Source organism: Carcharodon carcharias, chromosome 20 (assembly GCF_017639515.1).
Source record: "Carcharodon carcharias isolate sCarCar2 chromosome 20, sCarCar2.pri, whole genome shotgun sequence".
Taxonomy (NCBI): Eukaryota; Metazoa; Chordata; class Chondrichthyes; order Lamniformes; family Lamnidae; genus Carcharodon; species Carcharodon carcharias.
The window spans coordinates 85476009-85494886 of record NC_054486.1 but is presented as its reverse complement, the minus strand read 5'-3'; the positions used below and the strand labels follow the sequence as shown (position 1 = coordinate 85494886).

Here is an 18878-nt window from a genome sequence, read left to right as displayed (position 1 = left end):
CTTTCTAAAACCCCTGCAGTTTATGATCACCTTTTGTTGACAGAAAGTAGTATAAAGGGAATATTTTCTATACAAGGCTACATCTAATTTATCAGCATTGGAGGATTCAGCAGCCTAGTTCCTGGTGCCTAGTTCTCACCTGCTGTTCCCACCTCCACCAATTCCATTCCCCAGTCAGGAGAACCTTTGCCAGTCCTCTGTTAATCCTGCTCTAGGGCAGATCACAAAGATATGCATGGAGGAAAACTTGGGTAACTGGCTCTCCAATTTCCCCTGCCTCTCACTCAGTGGAGAAGTGTTTGCCATTCCCTGCCACTCCTTCTGATAGCAGTGCTAAGAACAGATGTCCACCACATGAGAAAAACACCATGCCTTTACATGGTGTCACTGCCCTAACCATTCCAGACACAACATTCAATTTGCTGCAACGATTTGATAGCCTGTGCTACAGTAAACAACTCATATGCCATTGATGTAGTAATTACAGCATAGAGGCCATTTGGCCCATGGCAATATTTATGTAGGTGCCTCCTTCCATCCTCTTCAATCTACTTCATCAATATATCCTAATATTCCTTTCCTTCCCTTGTGTTTATCTAACTTCGCCTTAAATGTATCTATACTAATTGCCTCAACAACTCCTCATGGTCACAAACGTCATGCTTTCCTATTGGATTTATTAGTGACTAGCTTGGATTTATGGTCTCCAGTTCTGGTGTCTCCAAATAAGTGGAACCATCTTCTTTACATCAACCCTATCAAATCCCACATAATCTCAAAGGCCACTATCAGGACACCCTTCAGTCTCTCCTTATTAAGAAGACCCCCAGGCTGTAATTTTTTTATTGATAAGAATGGACTCTCAGTTCCTCTTTTATTCTGGTAAATTCTTTTTGCACCTTCTTTAGTGCCTCCATATCCATTTTACAATATGGACACCAGAACTGTTCACAGTGCTCCAAGGGATGAATTTTATGCATCTCCTTGAAGGTGAAGTGGCATGTTAAATCCAGCAGGTGGCTTACCCATTACCTAACCCACCCCTAACCCGTCTGAAATTTTGAAAGACGGGGTGAGGCGTTGGGCTATCCACCTGCCCTTGGGCTTTTCAGACCCTTAATAGCTAATTAATGACCACTTAAGGGCCTCATCCCACACTCCACAACCCCCCACCACCCCTGTCAGTATTTTATCTGGAGCAGGAGGAGACTTATGCCTTGATCCAACAGCTGAAGCTGGGTGGGCTGCTGTTCGGCAAGCAGTAGGGGTGGTCGTGGGAGACCTCTTTTGTGGGCACCCCGGGACCCCCATCAGAGCCCCTCATCCCTCGCCGGGGATCATTTCCTATTTTAACACTTCCTCCTGGCCTCTTGAACCCGGCCTCCACCCACCTCGTCGAAACCCCCAATCCCAGACTTACCTGGGTTCCTCAGCGTGATGGAACCACCTGTAATCCCAGGTGTGATCACCTCTTCCTGCTGGCATTGCTGAGACTACGGAGCTGCTAGCCATCTGATTGGCCGGCAGCTCTCTAAGGCAAGATACCTTCCCAACAAAGAGGTGGAAGTCTCACCTTAAAGCGATTAACACTGCTCCCAGTGTTAAATGGCTTTGGGGCAACCCACTGGATTGTGGGTGCTCTACCCCACTCCCAGGACCTCTTAACAGCGAGCACAAGGGCTGCGGCGCCCTGTAAGATCCAGCCCCAAGTGTGAAATAGTGATCTAAAAAGGTTTAACATGACTTCTCTACTTCCCATTTCCATCCCTCTAAAAATGAACTCCACTGCTTTGTTTGCTCCTTTATGGCTTTATTAACCTTCTCGGCTACTTTGAGTGAATTTTTTGACTCTGTATCCCAATATCCCTCTGCTCCTGATCCCCATTTCTTTCTATCAAAATGTGCCACTTCACAATTATCTATAACCAAGCTCATTTGCAAAGTATATCCACTTTCTGCAAATGTATTAGTCTTCCTGTATGTTGTCACAGTCCTCCTCTGCATTAACTATTTATTAACTATTAACTATTATCCTCAATCTGGCCTTGTCCACAAATTCTGTAATAGTACTTCCGATTTACGAATCCACATTGTTTATGTAAATTGTGAAGGACAGTGGTCCCTGCAATGATCCCTGTGGAATGCCATTTCCCAGCTTTTTGCCAGTTTTGAGTAACTACCTCTAACCCCGACTCTCTGTTTTCAGCTCTGTAGCCAACTTGCTATCTCTGTGTTGCCTGTCCCACATGACTCCGCATGTTCTGACTTTAGTTATGCTGTACCTTATCAAAGGCCTTTTGAAAATACAAATATATTGGCCTGAATTTTTGCTCCCGAGTTAGGTGCAGGGTCGGGAGAATTCCCAACTCACCAAAACCAACTCAGGAGAAGCTTCCCTGAACGGCCAGATTTTCATTTTGGGGTTTTGGTGGGGGGGGTGGGTGTGGGTGTGGGGGACAGGTGCGTGCTGGAGTAGGGCCTGCTGCCCCAAGAAACAGTATGGACGAAGCTACAGAGGTTGCCGACTGCTAAGGCAGGTTGTTTAGAAGGTCTAGCTCCATGCTATGGGACTTTGTTCCAGTGTTAATGAAAGTAGGTCCTCTAGCGCTTACACCCTGGCCCCATGCCCCATTCATACCAACCCATGACACTTCAAGCCCCTCTAACCACCTTCATAGCCTCCCATAACCTCCATGCTAACCTATGCTCCATACCCAGCCCCCATAGTCCGTCATACACACCATGCCAAACTATAACCCTCTACCTACCCTCCATGGCCACTTATAGCCCCTATGCCAATTTATGTCAAGCAATGATGCTGCCCACTCATCCCCATGACTCCTGATAGTCCCTATGCCAACTTAGTACCAATTTATGCCAACCCATGCCCCCACCACCCACCACCCTTTGCCCTTATACCCTCCATGCCTACTCATTCTGTATTCACCATGGGCAAACCTCAGGAGCCATCCTACAGGAGTTAACAATTGTTCTGTGTCTATTACAGACTTCACTATGTATAAAAAAACATTTCTTGTAAAAAGCCCATTCAGTATGTTTAAATCTCTTCAAGAAGTTAATCCTGAAAAAACAAACACTTGCATTAATAGCCCCACAAAAAACAGCTAATCCCGTAGTAACCTCTCTGAGCTGTCAATCAAACTGTGAACTTACAGCCCCCCACTGTGATAATGAGTTTACGAAAACAATCAAGCAGTACTAATACAATAATGATAACCCTCAGGTTTATGTCAACAAACAGCTTTTGAAATTTTAAGCCCAATTTTTACACCTGAAACATACAAGTCTTTTTTTTTAAATTTAAAGAAGAGATTTAAATAACCTGGTAGTGTGATAGTTCCATATATCTTAATTTTATGCTCACATTAACATCTAATCTCAAAAAATCCAAAAGAGTACCTAACCTCTCCAAAGAGCTCTGCTTGGCTTAGACCTTTTCCTCAAATTTGTGAACCGCACGAGTCATCTTTCCAATGCCTCGGTGAGGAAAGTTGCTTCTGACTGAAGGCAACTGTGTTTTTAAACATGCCACTGCCTCTGTGAACTGTGTACGTGTGAAATGCCTCCCATCCCCATTACCCCTCACCTCCAGTGAAAATGGTGGGTGTTGGATATGGGTGGGGGATTTCTGGATTGGGAGCTACAGCGCCACTTTGGCTAAGTCACAGAGCCCTTCCACCGCTGTAAAACTTTAGGCCATTATGTCTACTGCATTACTTTCGTCTACCCTTTCCATTACTTCTTCAAGCAATTCAATAAGCTTGGTCAAGCATGACCATCCATTTTGAAATCCATGCTGACCACTGTATTATATTTTCAATTTCCATGTTAACCTTTCAATAAGGATTCTATTATGTTTCCTACCAACAACATTAAACTAATTGGTCTGTAGTTCCCTGGAATTGTTCTCTCTTTTTAAATATAGGAAGCACATGACCTGTTCACCTGTTCACATCGCAGGTTTGAACAAAAATGCTGCCTGCAGAACATGGAGTGCTCTCAGTATCTTTTAATGACTGTATTATATGGTTTCTGTGTTACAGTTATATAAAACACATTAATTTGTTGCAAGTATCAAAAGGAAGTTCAGTTGTCTAAGATCAAAGAGAAAACGTTGTTGTTGCTGAGTACAGAAAGGGAATGATATAACCATTCATTCTCACTCGATAGTCTTATGCAACTAGTGGAAAGAAATTGATTTTTGTTAAATCACATTGCAACTGGGAGCAGGAAAGCCAATGGAACATGTCCAAAACTGCATCGGTACCCTGGCACTGGGAACCATTTGAGTGCAAACTATACCAATCATACAAGGGGAAAATAAAATGGATGTTTCTGTTCCCTGGGATCCCCTACCAAATCTCATAAAACCAAATCTCATAAAATGTATAGCTCCATTTATGGGGAAGCTAGAAATGCAATGTGGGAGAAAGGAATATAAGGTTATGCTAATAGGATTAGATGAAGAGGGGTGGGAGGGGGTTTGGGTGCAGCAGTAACATCAGTATAGGCCAAGTAAGTCAAATGGTCTGTTTCTATACTGTACACTGTATGTAATTCTATATCTCTGAGTGAACTCCAAAGAATCATCTACATGTTTAGTTCCGTGCAGGTATACTGTTGCTGACCAAAGCCTCTTAGAAAGCATATATGAGTTCATGTACCAGTAATTGGAAGAAATGGTTAGTATTTGCAATGTTCATGCAGACTTATCCTCCATCCCCAAGAGGCGCAATAGTGAAGAAAAGCAAGAACTGCATGCTCATTCTAGTCTACATTGACTGGACTGAAAACCCAAAGGTGTTTACCAAATTATAGGCCCAAAGCTAGTGCAAGGGGCTTTGAAAGTTCTGAATCTGAGTACTGCTGGGTCAGCATAGTTTCTGCTTGTTTTTTTTAAATGCAGTAGCCATGGGAAGATCTACATGTAAAGATGTAGAGCTGGACTTGCCTGCAGCTTTAATCCAAAAAATTTAAGTCTCATATTACCCATTTGCTTGCAAATCCTATCACAGAACAAAACTTAAAATGGTCTGTGTTTCTGCTCCCTGAGAGTGAAGTATAATATTTAGTGTTGTGATATTAAAAAAGTCCGTTGATTCAATGGTAAAAGCAGAGGTGGGCAATATCGCATGGATGTTATTTGAGTTAAATTTAATTATTGGCATAGTAAGAATCACAAATGTTCATTGGAAGGAACAGCCTGACATGACAGAAAAAGATTAAGAGATCCTTAGGTCCCCAGTTGCAAAAGTTGAGGATGGAAGCAGAGGGTGAGGGGGGGAGCGGGGGTGTTTAAACAAGACAAAGGAAATCATGCCCCTCAGAGACAGATTTTAAAGTACAGAAAATCCAAGGTGTATGCCAATACCTTCAGGCAACTCTCTATTGTTAGGATGATTAGAGGGCAAGTGGTATACCAGTGCGGAGAACAGAGCAGGGAAAGAAAAGCATGTCAATGAAGATTTCAATAGCATTTTATTGAGAAGAGGTTGAATAGCATAAGCAGTTTTGTTGCTTTATCATTTCTTGCTTCGTTCCTTCTTCTGTGATTGAAACCAATCATGGCATTTTATTCCAACCATTTCATTTAATAAAAAGGAATCAAATTTTGTGTCCTGCATTGTAAGTGACTGTAGGATTTAAATGTGGAAAATGATTATTTAAAACATCAAAAATGAAATTCAAGTTCCTCAAACAGAAATGTTGATGTGCCCGATTTTGCGTTCCAATACTTCTTAGTTATTTAGGCAAGAGTGCCTTAAGTTGATCTATTAACTTAGTCACCATGGCACTGTAAATACTTAAATGGCCTTAGAGTGTTTTCATGCAGTTGATAGAGTGCCAGGAAAGCAATAATCATGCATATGTTCATTGTTTACGCTTTCTTTGGCTTTGTGTGACAGTCTCTAATGGGGCTGTTGGAGGGCAAGCATGCCAGTATGTTCCATGCAACTGACAGCATCTTTCAGGACTCAGGAAGCGCTAGGTCCTATACATCTTTGAAAATAAGTAGTTTGCCTTCTTTCAACTGATCATGCACTGTCAGCTTGTGCCAGCTGCTAACACCATTGGTACTGCTGGCCTGAGAGGAAGGAAATATTCAACCAGGTTTCCACTTCTGATCATTCCTAGTGGGAAGTCAATTGTGAGAGTTGAGCAAGGACGGGATCTGGCTCTACTATGATGTCCCCACAGTTAGTCTGTCTGTTGACACTCGTGCTTTGGGCTTTTGATATCAAACCATCAACTCAAAAGCATGAAATGTTGCTGAATTTCTACGTGAGGCCACGGCAGGAGTATTGAAAACAGCTCTGGGCATCCCAATATAGGGAGAATATTGGAGCCATGGAAAAATACAGTGAAGACTCAAGAAAATTATTTCAGCAATATAGTTATGAAGAAAGACTCAAATAAAAATGGGCCTTTTTTCCTTGAAACAAGTGAATAAGGGACACTCTCAAAGAGACTTTCAAAATTAAGAAATGTTAAGAGGGCAAGTAGTGCAAGGCTATTTCCACTGAGTGGTGAATGAGTAACAGAGATTATCAGTAGAACAAGGAGACAATTTAGAATTATTTTCTTCAAAAAGCGATTAGGGCAAGGAATGTTTCCCCACAAATGACTATTGAGGGAAAGACTATAAAATCCTTTACAAGGGAATCAATTAAGTATTTGAAAAGGAAGAATATAAAGGAGTTCAGCCTGCTTCAGTTGAGGAGCCTTCAAGGCAGCAGAGGCCGAACTGGCTCCTTCTGTGTTATGATTTCTATCAATTTTCTATGACGCTAAGCTTACATAAGAAGATAGCCAGATTTGTTGGGTAGTGGAGATCTGCTAGCAACCATGGAAGCGTAACAATGAGTATGAGTCACTGTCTCCATGAAGGGAAGGGCAGAAAAAAAAGAACCAGGAAGTAAATAAAAATCAAATAACTAGCAAACAGGGTGGGGTCTATTTTAGGCTTAATTTATACACTGGACTTGCGGGTATATTTCTTGTTTGATTAAATACTCTAAGGTAGTTGATACAATAATGGAGATGTGCTGACTCAATTGAGCTCAGTGCAGCCTTCAAGGCCATGTGCCAATTTTAAAACAATGTTTTCGTTTGGCAGTGGCTGTAGTGGAGAATTAGTATGATTACCTGCCCTGGCGGCACTTTGTATTAGCGTAGAAGGATTAAAAGGCAATTTTATTGCATTACTAAGTTAGCATTATTATTGTGCTTCTGATGTTACAGTGCACTGCAGGTGCTGCATGCATAAACTTAGCCAAACATTGAAAGGTTTGTCACAGTGAAAATTGTTCTAAAATGGCAAACATTTAATTAATTATTAAATTAGAGAATAAAAGAATGATCAGTATTTAGGACTTGCCAACCTTCAGCTAAGCACATTTATCATGACTGGATATAACTACCAATCAACGAGTATTGTTTAAAATAAAACACTGCAGCAGTTAAACATTAATCCTTGCATGCAATTTGTCAAGCCGCAGCCTAAAACAAATCAATGACAGATTTCTAATCAAAACGAATTGCTTATTTTAAATTCCTTCATTGCACTGCGCCAAGTGCCGGCCAGATAAGTAACACTTGAAAAGGCTCATTATGGCCAAATGTTCCGGTCCCTAATTACTTTTTCAGACTTCCTTCACTCGTGCTTATGTGGCTAGAAAACACTTGTCAGCGATATGAGCGGACAAGCATTGAAGACCTTCGTACAACATCCCTCTGTCTTATTGGGCAGGATTTTCCCATCCTGCCAGCGGCTGGCATTGTTGGGGGTGGGATGGGAAAATTTGAAAAGCTGTTGGCTTTGAATGGCTCTCCAAATGTTCCCGTCCCGCCCACGACAATGCCTGCCTACATCGGGGCCGGAACATCCCGGCTATTATCTTAACAGCTAGTTTAATAGAGAATTAACACATTCATTTTAAACACCTTGGTTAAAACGGCAAATTGGGAATCTTAAGTGTTCACCTATTGGCATCATCAGGAATGATTTCGAATCCGAGGGCAGAATTTTCTCCATGTCGGGAGGGCTGAGCAGGAGTGGGAGCGGGCCCAATCACCGCCCGCAATCGGGTCCACGCCGCTGTCTAACACGGGCTGGCCGATTAAGGCCCGCCCAGTGTATTTCTCGACTCCCGAGGATAGCGGGAGTGGGTGGCCAGTGGCAGGAGTGCACTGACTGCCGGGTCCAATAGCGACCTGGCAGCCTGGTTAAACGAAGGCCTGGCAGCCTTTACAAGGCTGCTCACAATGGCCAGTAGAAGAGTTCACCAGAGGGCCTCTGGTGAGCAGGCAAGTCCAGAGGGTAGGGCAGCAGAGCAGGCCAGGCCAGAGGGTAGGGCAGCGGGGCAGTGTGCCCCTTGGTTTTCGGCTGAGTGCCTAGCTGTCCTCCTGGAGGAGGTGGCAGCGCGGCGGGAGGTCCTGCTTCCGAGAGACAGGAGGCAGAGGCCTCCCAACCTGACCAAACGTGCGTGGTAGGCAGTGGTGGAAAATGTGAATTCCCATGATGTGGTGCGACGCACATGGGGCCAGTGCCGAAAAAATTCAACGACCTCCTGCACACGGGAAGGGTGAGCGCCATATTGGCTGAGATCACTTAATGCAGCCATAACCCTCCCCCCAGCGCCCCCCCCCAAACCCACCCAGCAACTCTGAGTGCAGTTACAGCATTGAATCCTTCACAGCATGGATCCCTGGCTGGGTGGGCCAGCAGATATTGCCCATGCCCAGTTCACCCTGAGAGGGTTGTGCTGAGATGGGTTCTGCACCCGCAGCATGTGCGCCACTGACATCCAGAGTATAGAATGGGTGGAGAAACTCAAGGATCTGCACCTAGGCAGAATGCTAGAACTGCAAAGTAGGTCGAAGTCAGGGTGCTAACATGCTGGGAGGGGTACTTCCAGGTGGTGGAGCACCAATCCATCTACTGGCCTTTGCGTTCCACATCCTTGTGCCTCCTTGTTTTGCCAGGTTACACCTTGTGCTGCCAAATGTGATTAAGGCAGCATTTGGGCAATGGGACAGGGGTCAGCTCTGGCTTCTTTGCGTGTGTGTGCAGCAGCTGAGGAGTAACGAAGAGTTAGAGCCCTGCAGTGTCCCATTCCAGTTGGATTGGCAGGGATGCGATGGGAATCCAGGTACAGGCTGGACTAATCAATGCTCTTCTCTCCTTTTCAGGAGAAGACTGCACATAATACCACCGAGCGGATGTGGACTGGTGGAGGCCAGGCCCAGTTGGCCACCTTGACTCCTTTTGAGCAGCAGGCCATGGATCTGGAGAGGCGCCATGCGCTCAGGTCCACCAGTGGTGGTGAGGCTGAGGTACCACAGAAGGTATGTTTGCTGAGCACTGAGGTCACCTTGTATATCCCAGCAGCCTTGGCACTGCTGAATGCTCAGTTTGCAACATGGGTTGACCATTGGTTATGGAAGGATGAGCGCATAATGATCCGGGGGACAGGCATGCACATTGACATTGTCTCCACTTTAACCAATCAAACGTCCTTGTTCTTCTTTTCAGCATCACGGAGCAGGGCTGGGAAGAGGAGGCAGAGGGGTCACCTCTCACACCTGAAGGCCCAGGATATATCGACTCACCAGCATCACAGCACCAGCGCAGATACTAACACCTCGGTGGGAATTAGATCTTCAGCTAGTGTCCCGGGGCACAGTAGTGAGGGCACTTCACACTTGCTTCAGGTGCAGGGGGAGTCAGAGAGTATCCATAGCGCCAGCAGTCGGAGGACTGCTGGGGACCAGGCACATGCTCAGTCGATGGCTGGTGATGTGCCTCTGGAGTCGTCCGTGAGGCAGCAAACGCTGGAAGTGCAGCAGGGAGGGTCTGGAGGAGATACATGATGCAATGCGTGGCATGGTGCCTGTGCTGGAGGAGTCCACGCGGAGCATCACCGATGCAATGAGCCTCATGGCTGAGCACCACGCTTCCTCCATGGAGAGAGTGGTGGACTTTTGTGGGGGGGCTCCTCCAGGAGACCAACCAGGGCTTCTGGGGATGTGCTCAGACCTGCAAGCCCTCACAGTGGCATTGACCTCAGCTGCTCAGTGCCAGTGTGGGAGATGGTTTGGGCACCAAGTATCCCAGTGCGGTGTGCATCCATCTACAGTGAGTGGGGACATCCGAAGCGACCTCACGTCGGTGCAGCAGCTGCCTGCCATCTCTAAGGGCCTCTCTCATGGCGCTCCGGATAAGGGCAGCAGCTCCTCTGCCCCCTGCCAGTGACCATGGCATCCAGTGAGGCTGCGGCGACTGGGGGATGCCAACTGTAGAACTGGCCGCTCCCTCCCAGCCGGGGCCATCAAATGCTCCACAGGTCAGAGGACGGCCGCCAAGGTCATCGAGGCCAACAGGACAGCAGTGTGAGCAGGCTGGTTCAGATGCCAGTGCCAGCGAGGGGGCAGCACCAAGACGTAGCACCCATAAGTGTGAATTTAAGGCACATTAGGCACACCATGGGTTTCTCACTGGTGCTTTTGTGTTGCCCATATTAGTTCATTAAGACTTGGTGTGATGTGCAACACCTCTTTTTTTGGTTTCTGAAGTTAATTTTGTTATCTCATTAAATGTTGACATGTTGCCATGCCTCAGGGTGATTCCTTACTTCTGCAGATGGATGGGAACCCATGATGTTATGAGTGAGTTGTTTGACATTGAGCTTTATTGACAAGGGCCTTAGTTAATGTTCCTATCCAGGCAGATTTAGCAGTCAGGCATCGAGTATGGAGCCTGCAGCCTTGGCGTGTGATGAAGATCCATCTGTGGTGGCCGAGCTGAAGGTTCTTTGGATTAAAGCCTCCCGGGTGTCCCTGCCTCCCTGCAGTATGCCCAGATCAACGTCTACACCCTCAGCATTCTCCAGTGCGTGCTCCTCCTCTGAATCACTGCTGGATTCATCGTGTGCAGTTGGAGCAACTGCATCTACATCTTCTTCGTCCACTGCATTGCCTTTTCCAGTGCCAGATTGTGGAGAGCGCAGCACGTAACTACTATCAGTGACACATGATCTGGGGGATATTGGAGTGTGCCTCCTGAACGGTCCAGACATTGGAAGTGCATCTTGAGCAGACCAATGGTTCTCCCTACCACAGCCCCTGTGGAGACATGGCTCCTATTGTATCACTGCTCAGCCTCTGTTCTTGGATGGCGGAGAAGCGTCATGAGCCATCTTCTGAGGGAATAGCCTTTGTCACCCAGCAGCCATCCATCCAGCCGGGCTGGAGAACTGAAGAGCCCCGGCACCTGGGAGTGTCTGGGTATGAAAGTGTCATGGGAGCTGCCTGGGTACCTTGCACAGACTTGTAGAATCTGCATCCTGTGATCACACACTATGCACGTTCATGGAGTGGAAGCCCTTCCTGTTGACGAAGGCACCGGGCTCACCTGCTGGCGCCTTGATGGCCACATGTGTACAGTCTTTAGCACCCTGGACATGGGGGAAGCCAGCAATGGCTGCGAAGCCTCTGGCTCACTGTGTCTGGCTTGCCTGGTCCCAACGGTAGTGGATGAAAGTCAATGCACGCCTGAATAGAGTGTCTGTACCTGCTTGACACAAGTGTGGACAGATGAGTGGGAGACTCCACAAAGATCACCCACCGACCCTGAAAAAAGCTGGAGGCATAGGAGTTGAGGGCAACTGTGACCTTTAAAGCCACAAGCATTGGGTGTCCACCCACACAGTTGGCGCAGGTCTCAGGCCCAATCGCCTGACAAATGGAGGTGACTGTCTCCCTTGGGAGACGGAGCATCCTTTGGCACTGCACCTCAGACATATTGATGTCGCTGCTTCACTGTCTGTATATCTTGGCAGCAGGATTGTGGCATCTTCTGCGGCCCCTTCCACTTTGGACTTTCTGTTGGCCGTGCACCTCTTGTGCCTCCACCTCTCCTTCCAAAGGTGGCTCCCCTGGAGGCTGAATGTGGACTCCTGGCCTCCTCCCCCTTCTGGCCCTCCCTTCCTCCAAAGGATAGCACAACTCCCATTCCCAGGCTAAGGGAAGCCTTCCAGAAACCTGCAGGCCCCAAAAATGATCTTTATTTTAGAGTCCGGACCTTAAGGCTGTTACTCCTGTCCAAGCAGCTGGTATGAGTTTTGAAGTATACCCGCTCACACAGCCAAGTAGCAGTAACTTTCACAATTAAATATCTAACAGATACCATTCGCGACCCCACTCACCCTTCTTATCCCGCCCATGAATGAGGTTTGTACAAATGTCTCCTACCCGCCTGCCCGTTGCGCCCGTGTGACGTCCTGACGATGGCATGGGCTCTGAAAAATTGCTGGCAAGTACCTGATTAATTAATGGCGGGCGGGCATCCGAGAACATCGCGTGTCTGCCCATCTAAATATCGCTCGCCCGATGTCGCCACGTGTCATTTTATGCGTTGGCGTACTGGGCCCACCCCCCGCATGCCAACGAGAAAATTCCGGCCCATAGATAGGAGAGGATATTATGGCTCAGTTCCCTGAAAAGGTTTTATCATCACGGAGGAAAGGTTTCTCTTGCACAGCGAGTGGTTAGGATCTAGAATACACGGCCTAAGAGTGTGGCGGAGGCAGATTTAATCATGGCTTCCAAAAGGGAATTGGGTAATTATCTGGAGAGGAAGAAAGATTGTAGGGCTATGGGGAATCTGCAGGTGAACATGACTAGGTGAGTTGCTCTTGCAGCGAACTGGCATTGACACAACCGGCCAAATGGCTCCTTCTGTGCCGTAACTATTCCATGATTCTACGATCATCAGGACCATTTTAAAAAGCCAAATTCACCTTTCTTGGACAAATAATTAGCAACATTAACACCCTGCTTTGCTTAGATTTTTGACAGCTCAGTTTCAAAGCAGTGCCAGTGTTGAGAGAACAGTGTGTTTGATGGCTTAATGAGTTATGTTCTATGCAGTTCAGATCAGACAAGCACTGAAGTGTTCTGGGTTGCTAACTAATACTGATGCAATTCCCTCAAGCTATCACCTTCAGTTATTTCCTTAGGTTAAACCTAAACAGATGCATAAATAAGGAAAAAGATATGAAAATTAACATGATTTTTTTCCTGATTTTTAGATAATGTGCCAATATGAAATTCATTATTGAAACACACCCCAAAAGGAGGCCCCACAAATGTTCACCATCATACTGATAAAAATGCGAGACACTCACCAAGGCCCCTGTGGATTCCAGCTTTTTCTCGTACCCGCTTCTTTTTCTGCTTCAGTTCAAGACATGGGAGTCCACCAATTTTTTCAAAGCACAGTTTTTTGTTGATGAAGAGGAAGAGAACTGCCAACAAGACAACAAAGACTCCGACTGCTGATAAAAACCCAATGGCCTCTGGTGTGACTAGACAGAGAGCAAAAATAAAACAAATTATTAGAGGATCAGGTTGTCTGCTTCTTTATTTGCTTCCTCTCCTCATCCGTTTCTTTCCTCCTGCCCTCTGTGCAATACACCATTCTGGAAACGGAGAAGCATGCAACCTGCTTCTCTATTGTCTCCTAAACCAGCTGGTGGAAGTACCTAACAGGCTTAGTCCCAGGCTCCCCATTATCTGTATGGGCATGTCTAGTCTCTGATTGACACCTCCCAATGATAAAATTATTAAAAAATCATAATAATTCATGAGCAATAACTCAGGTTCCATCAATCCCTTCCACATGGGGCCTAAGGTTGCAATATCCTAATTATGACTTTTTTTAAAAATGTTCAACATTTCAGAGAATCAAATAAAGGTTCATGATCCCAAAATCACCATTTTAAAAAACTGCTGCGTTTGAAGAATTTTTTAAGTTAGTATTTTATTTTTAATTTCTTAAGTTATGTTTTGGGATGACAGCTGGATTAGAAATGTAAGAAGACAGTCATATTGTATTTCTCTTAATTTGATAAATATAATTACTTCTTTCCTCTTCCCTCTCACCCTAAAGGTGACAGTGCTTGATGAGAAACTGTTCCATCCGTACTAGAAACCTCACCAAGGTGACCTCTCCTCACAGCGAGAGCTGGCAAGCTATTTGAACATTACAGTTGAGAACATTACGGTTGTGGTGAATTGTGCAGTCAGGTGACATCCACTTCCAGCAGAGGTTGCCTCATCCAGGTGTTACAATCGGAGAGACAGCCAGGGAATGCAACAGCAGCTTTAGCATCAGTGGATGTGGAGGAGGGCTAGAGGCTGGGTGTCATTAGCGTACGTATGAAAGGCCAACCTGTGCTTCTGAATGAGGTTAGGTGAAGAGGAAGGTTACAAAATGACTGCCATATTTCCCTCCATTATAAAAGTGAATACGCTTCAAAGTACATAAAAGCTGCAAAGTGCTTTGAGATATCCTGGGATCCATAAAGGCATTAAAGGGATTCAATTTTTTCATATCTTTTTTTATTCCTTTACTGTTTAATAAATTTGCTTGGCAATTAAAGCCAGAATAGAGTTACTCTGCTATTTTTGAAGACAGGCTAAATCCTATGGAAGCAAGCAATAGAACCAGTGACTTAAAATCTAAAAACGATTCACCATTCATTATATTGAGCATAATGAGAAATGTACCTAGATATCAGGGCAAGTGAGAACAAGGTTGAGGATGTAGGGAGCTAGATTCACCCACAAAAATAATCTCAAACTTGAAAACCAAAAACATTGAGAAAGAAAACTCAGAAAAGTGACAATCAAACTTGAATTGGTAGCTCTCCGAATTAACCTGAGACTTGAAATGCCAGCCAATTCTAGGAAAAGAAATAATATCAGTGACCCTCTGTGCCACCTCACTCAATGCCAATCTTCATTTCAACGTGCCACCTCTTAAGTCTGACCCTTCTCGTTTCCTTTTGTCCAGGCTAGGCAGTAACTTAGAATGAATATTGGCAACTAAATTAGGAAAATCACTGAAAATGGGCTGGGTGGTGACTATGCACAATTAACCCGTGTCTATTGTTTGAAATATAGGCAGCAAGCTAACTTGTGCTGCTTGCTCAATACACTGATTGCTATGTGCAGCCAGCATATAAATCTGGTGCTCATTGGTTGCACACACCAGCAGGGGCCCAAAATCATAACTTGCAAGCTAAACTGCATCTCTTAAAAGGGAGGCACACTGTGGTTGGAGCAGATACTCGCAGTCATGCAGGAAGTGAATCTGACCTGGAAAACACTGAAGAATGGCACAACCTGGGAGAGAACAGGCTGCACTAGAGTTACTGGTGGAAGAGGGGGAAAAGGGGGAGAGATGTCCTGTGTGTGCAGGGGTAAGGAGGTCATCTAGTGGGAGCAGATAGCTGTGGAGTTCAATGCCAGGAGCTGAGCTTCAATGACCTCATTGTAGTACCGCAAGAAGTTCAATGACCTCACGAGTGGTCAAGCTCACTGAATGTATCTTCAAATGCTGTATCTTACTAAATACACCAATCAAGCCTCAGCAACTCCTGAATTCACCACACCTCCATCACTCACTTACCAACAATCTCCATCAATCAGGACTCATGCCCAACATTCACAGGTTCCCCCACACCCTCAATTTCAATTGGATTGCTCTCCAAAGAGCTGGCATGGACTGAATGGTCTCCTCCTAACCATAGGGGACAGAATTCCTGCACATCCTAACCTTCATGGAGGAGGCAATGCTGATCATTGTTGGAGTGGCCACAGCTGAAGCCATGGTGAACGGCAGCACCAAAAATATTAAAGATAACAGTATCCCGATTCTGAATCTTCCTTCTCACATCCCACTTGCCCCTCACCCTATACTCTTTTCTGATTTGCAAGCTGCAGATGGTGTAATCATGCACCTCTTACTTTCACTGCCTCCTCAACACAACATTATCCTTGTGCCTTTGACCTTCCAGATATCCAAGAACCGCAATTTGGCCAGGCAGTGGAGGAACACCAGGAAGAGGGTAATGATGAAGGCACACCGTCACTTGATTCCACTCTCAAAGATTGCGAATTGACATTGCAAGCTTAAAACAGATGCTCAAGAATAAGGAGATTGCCAAGATCAAATGGGTTGATAGCAGCTACCAATTTTGATCGTTATTATTATAATTATTTTTTTGTGATTATATAAACTTAAGGATTACTTTCTTTTTAAGAGGGGAATCTGTTGTGGACAGAAGCAGTTAAAGGAGTTCAATTGCTAATTATTAGTTAACAACCTAAGTACCCATTTGGTTGTATAAAAGGCATAACAGCTGAGACAAGTTTTTGGGCAGAGTTTTATGCACTAAAAATAAAACCCTGTTTGAAGAAGCCAGTCTTGGTCTCAGTCTTTATTGCCAAACAGCTATTGGAACTTACAGGCAAGACATTGGGGAATTGGCACTATCTTCTATTCAAATGATGAAATGTGGGATCTATATGTAGCTTAAGTTATAATAAACCCATGGCCAGTGTAGCGGCAAGTCATTGACTGAAATTTAGAGTTGTTTTTGAGTTGTCAACTGTTTTGAAGCTGTTACTCAGCTTCTACTACTTTTTAAGTTGTTATGCATGCACAATATCTCCAAAAGTGAATATCAGACAGAAGAACATGAAAAATGGGATTAGGCCATTTGGTCCCTTGAGCCTGCTCTGCCACTCAATAAGAGATGCAATGATAAAATAACTGCTTAACTTGAGTCACTTGTGCCTTTCAGTTTTTAAAGGATGGAATGGTACCTACCTGCAGGCAAATTGGAGAATGATATATGGTAAAATATTAATCACAAACTAATATATGTGTGATGGATTTTCGAGTGCTGGAGGATGTATAATATTGCCCTTTGGCATGGGAACCTGAGAAGATACGAAGAGTTGTAAAACGTGCTTTGCCAACAGAGACTCTCACCCTTGATGAGGGGGTGGATATGGCATTCTTTATATCAAAGATGCTGGCAGAAATTTTAAATGGTAAAGGGTATTCAGGAACGGTACCTATCGACTGTCTTATAAATAATAAGTCACTTTGAGAAAATGCTCACTCTATACAGTGCATCTTGTAGAGGGTAACACTGCTGCTCTGTGCATCGATGGTGGAGGGAGTGAATGTTGTTGGATGTGGCACCAATCAAGCAAGCTGCTTTGTCCTGGATGGTGTCAAGCTTCTTGAGTATTGTGGGAGCTGCACTCATCCAGGCAAGTGGGGAGTATTCCATCACAATCCTGACTTGTGCCTTGTAAATGATGCACAGGCTTTCGAGAGTCAAAGGTAAGTTACTTGTCACATGATTCCTCGCCTCTGACCTGCCCTTGTAGCCGCAGTGTTTAAATGGCTAGCCAGTTCAGTTTCTGGTCAATGGTAACCCGCAGGATGTTGAAAGTGAGGGATTCAGTGACAGTAATGCCATTGAACATCAAGGGGCAATGGTTGGATTCTCTCTTGTTGGAGATGGTCATTGCCGGGCACTTGTGTGGCTCAAATGTTACTTGCCACTTGTCACCCCAAGCCTGGATATTGTCCAGGTCTTGCTGCATTTGGACATGGACTGCTTCAGTGTCTGAGGAGTCGCAAATGGTTCTGAACACTTTGCAATCATCAGCGAACATCCCCACTTCTAACCTTATGATGGAAGGAAGGTAATTGAAGAAGCAGCTGAAGGCGGTTGGCTGAAGACACTATCCTGAGGAACTCCTGCAGTGATGTCCTGCAGCTGAGATGACTGACCCCCAACAATCACAATTTTCCACATAACCAGGTAGATGCCAGTGTTGTAGCTGTACTGGAACAGCTTGGCTAGGGGCGTGGCAATTTCTGGAGCACAAGTCTTCAGTACTATTGCTGGAATATTGTCAGGGCCCATAAGCCTTTGCATTATCCAGTGCCTTCAGCCGTTTCTTGATATCACGTGGAGTGAATCGAATTGGCTGAAGACTGGCATCTGTGATCCTGGGGACCTCAGGAGGAGACCAAGATGGATCATCCACTCGGCACTTCTGGCTGAAGATATTTGCAAATGCTTCAGCCTGGTCTTTTGCACTGATGTGCTGGGTTCCTCCATCATTGGGGATGGGGATATTTGTGGAGCCTCCTCCTCCAGTAAGTTGTTTAATTGTTCACCACCATTCATGACTGGATGTGGCAGGTCTGCAGAGTTTTGATCTGATCCACTGGTTGTGGGATCACTTAGCCCTGTCTATCACTTGCTGATAATGCTGTTTGGCACGCAAGTAGCCTGGTGTTGTAGCTTCATCAGGTTGACACCTCATTTTTAGGTATGCCTGGTGCTGCTCCTGGCATGCCCTCCTACACTCTTCATGGAACCAGGGTTGATCCCCTGGCTTGATGGTAATGGTAGAGTGTGGGATATGCCAGGCCATGAGGTTATAGATTGTGTTCGAGTACAATTCTGCTACTGCTGATGGTCCACAGCATCTCATGAATGCCCAGTCTTGAGCTGCTAGGTCTGTTTGAAATCTATCCCATTTAGCACGATGGTAGTGCCACACAACATGATGGAGGGTATCCTCAATGTGAAGTTGGGACTTCGTCTCCACAATGACTGTGTGGTGGTCACTCCTACCGATACTGTCATGGACAGATGCACCTGTGGCAGGCAGGTTGGTGAGGATTAGGTCAAGTATGTTTTTCCCTTTTGTTGGTTCCCTCACCACCTGTTGCAGATCCAGTCTAGCAGCTATGTCATTTAGGACTCAGCCAGCTTGGTCAGTAATGGTACTAATGAGCCACTCTTGGTGATGGACATTGAAGTCCCCCACCCAGAGTACATTCTGTGCCCTTGCCACCGTCAGTGTTTCCTCCAAAGGTGTTCAACATGGAGGAGCACTGATTCATCAGCTGAGGGAGGGCAGTATGTGGTAATCTGCAGGAGGTTTCCTTGCCCATGTTTGACCTGATGCCACGA

General features: G+C 45.5%; 1 protein-coding gene across 5 annotated transcripts in view; it reads right to left on the bottom strand.

Moving 5' to 3' along the window:
- Positions 1-18878, bottom strand: part of LOC121292750 (synaptotagmin-16-like) — a 95073-nt gene that overhangs the window by 55494 nt on the left and 20701 nt on the right. For all 5 annotated transcript variants that reach the window (XM_041215097.1, XM_041215100.1, XM_041215099.1 and 2 more), the window contains exon 2: positions 13209-13388. The gene's annotated coding sequence lies outside the window, so the exon portion shown is untranslated. The remainder of the gene's footprint in view (positions 1-13208; positions 13389-18878) is intronic.